Source organism: Tachyglossus aculeatus, unplaced genomic scaffold (assembly GCF_015852505.1).
Source record: "Tachyglossus aculeatus isolate mTacAcu1 unplaced genomic scaffold, mTacAcu1.pri scaffold_187_arrow_ctg1, whole genome shotgun sequence".
NCBI lineage: Eukaryota > Metazoa > Chordata > Mammalia > Monotremata > Tachyglossidae > Tachyglossus > Tachyglossus aculeatus.
In genome coordinates, this window is record NW_024044905.1 from 134,353 (window position 1) to 137,648 (window position 3,296).

The window sequence follows — 3,296 nt, forward strand, 5'->3', positions numbered from 1 at the left end:
CAGAGGTCACGGGTTCAAGTTCCTGCTCTGCCACTTGTCAGATGTGTGACTTTGGGCAAGTCACTTCATTTCTCTGGGCCTCAGTGCCCTCAACTGGAAAGTGGGGATTAAGACTGTGAGCCCCCTTTGGGACAACCTGATCATCTTGTAACCTCCCCGGCGCTTAGAACAGTGCTTTGCACATAGTAAGCACTTAATATATGCCATAAAAAAAAACAACTTTGGTGCCCAAAGAGTTGGCAGCTATTTCCGCCATTGCTTCCTACCTGATCCCCAGTATAGCCCCATCCGGTTCTCTCAGAGGCCAGGAAGGGGCCCAGAGCGTATGCGGGAGGAAGGGAACACTTGGGGTCAACCTTGGGAGATGGATTGCCTGATTCGAGCACTAGGAGTCTGTGCCCTTTATACCTTCCTCTCCCCTTGTGTAGTTTGGCTGTCTCTGGTCTCCTGCTCCAGGCTTCCCCAGGAGGGAGGAAGGGGTAAGGGGTATCACTGGGCCTGGGATGGGGGCAGATGGAATAGGGCTCAGCATGCCCCACCTCTCTGTGCAAGGGTCTGGGGTCTCCCCTGCCCCACTCCAGGACGTGACAGATCTCCAGGGGGTTGCCGCCCCCTCCCCCGGCTCCAGTCTGCCCCTCACACAGCTGCAAGGATCATCTTTCTAAAGAGCTGATCGAAGCACATCATTCCCCTCCTCAAAGTCCCCCAGTGGCTCCCACATAAAACAAAAATTCCCGGCCCCTGGCTCCAAGGCTCCCCGGCCACCCCAGCTGTCCTCTTCTTACCTTTCCACTCTCCTCTCCCCCATCCCCCAGCTCCTGCTCTTTGCTCCTCCGGAGCAGACCTCCTGACAGGCCCTGGATCTTGCCTCCCCTTTCCCCGCCACCCCCCCTCAGACAGGCCAGCCAGGGCTCTCCCCAGCTTGGAAGTTTCCGGAAACCCCACCTCCTTCAGGAGGACTTCCCTGAGGAATCCCCACCTTCCTGGGCCACCAGTCACCACTGGGAGCCTCTGGCTAACTGTTCTCTAGCTAATCTACTGCATATGTGCATTGGCATTGGCTGTAGCCATTCTCTTCTTCTGCCTGTGTTGCTGCAGCAATTTGTGTCTCCGTAGGACAGAATTACAGGACCGGAATGGGGTGGCCTGCCCACTGGGAAGCAATGTCTGGCAGCCAGCCAGCCAGTAAGTCAGTCAAGGCACAGTGCTGGCCTGTGGACAAGACCCTCCTTCCCTGCCCTCAAGGGCTTCCAATCTAATGCAGGAACAGACAGGCAGTCTACTGACAGAACCTTGGGGGTAGGAACCAAGCCTACTGATTCTCTTTGCCTCTCCCAAGCACTGAATATGGAGCTCTGCATCCAATAAATACTTCTGACTGATTGATTGATATTGGCTGAATGTCAACTGCGGACAAGAAGACGATGGGGGAGAGGGAGCACCAGGGGACCCCTCCTCAAAAACCCGTTCCCAGCCACTCAAAGAGCTGTGGGTATCCTGTCAGAGAGCTGCCCTTAGCACACCACCACCCACACATGCATGCTCGCACACTTGCTCTCATGCACACTCATGCACTCAGACACCTTTACACTCCTGCACACCTAAGGGCCCTCTCCCAATGACCTCAGTGACTGAGCAGGGCGAGGCCACACAGCCAGGGACCAAGCTTCTCCTGGGAGTTATTCAGGGGCCCTGGGCCCCTCTCCCACCCCTCCCTCTGCTCACACCTTGCCTACCACGACTTCACTTTAGTCTCCGGAGGGTGGGGAAGGGGGAGAAGATGAGGGGTGAGGGAAGGGAAGAAGGAAGGGAGAAGGAAAGGGGAAGATACAGGATAGGCGGAACAGGGGAATCAATCAGTTGTTCTTACTGGGCATTTACTACGTGCAGAGCACTGAACTAAGCACTTGGGAGAGTACAATACAATAGGGTTTGGTAGACCCGATCGCTGCCCACAAGGAGCTTTCTGCCTATACAGGGAGACAGACATTAAAATAAATTACAGACGGGTATATACATAAATTCTGTGAGGCTCAAGGTGGGGTGACTAGCAAAGTGCACAAGGGGTACCGAGGGGCAGCGTGGCTTAGTGGCAAGGGCATGGACTTAGGAGTCGGAGGACGTGTGTTCTAATCCCAGTCCGCCACTTGTCTGCTGTGTGACCTTGGGCAAGTCACTTAACTTCCCTGTGCCTCAGCTACCTCATCTGTAAAGTGGGGATTAAGACTGTGAGTGCTACGTGGGACAACCTGATCTTTGTGACCTTGGTCAAGTCACTTAACTTCTCTGTACCTCATCTACCTCATCTGTAAAGTGGGGATTAAGACTGTGAGCCCTACATGGGACAACCTGATTACCTTGTACCTATCCCACCACTTTGAACAGTGCTTGGCACGTAGTAAGTGCTTAACGAATACCATTTTTATTATTATTACAGATCCAAGTGCATAGGTAGTGTAGAAGGGAGGGAGAATAGGGGATGAGAGGGCTTAGTCGGGGAAGGCTTGATGGAGGAGGTGTGATTTGCAGAGGGCATCTCCCAGCTCTGTAAAGGTCCCAGAGACTGGTGAGCTCGGGACTGTAGCTTCCCCCTCTCCGGCCTCCCACACCTGGGAAGAGGGAGGACAGCAGAGCCCGACTCTGGACAGATGGACCCTCCCTCTTCTCGGTCTGGTTCCTCACCGCGGGTCCGGCAGGGAGCAGCCTCCGCAGCCCTTGGAATTAGGGCTGGGCGGGTTCTCTCGTGCCCATTCCACAGGGTGGCAAACTGAGGTTCCTCCAAAGGCACAGCTGCCAGGGCTGGGACCTATGTCCCCCAGTGCCGTCGGGGGAGTAATTAATGGTCTTAGTTAACAAAGGGGGTGCTTTAGATCTCTCTGGGAATGGAGCACAGGGAAAGGCTAATTAACTGGAAGAGGCTGACGACACAAGCAAGCAGAGAAATCCCTCCCCCTCCTCCTCCTCCACTAACTCCTCCGCCCTTTCTCCCCCTTTTCTCCTTCCACTTCTCCTCCTCATGCACCCTCCTGCAGCCCCAGCCCCCCACTCAGACACCCTTCCCCTCCCAACCCTGTGTGCTTGGACCGAAGTGATCATTGTAGCTACTGGCCCTGATCTGGTGATCACTGGAGCTGCTGACTCCGATCTGTTTTGGGCCCCCTCTCACCCCCAGTCCCTCAGAGACCAACTCTGGGCAGTAGAGAAGCAGCATGGCTCAGTGGAAAGAGCATGGGATTTGGAGTCAGAGGTCATGGGTTCAAATCCCCGCTCCGCCACTTGTCAGCTGTGTGACTTTG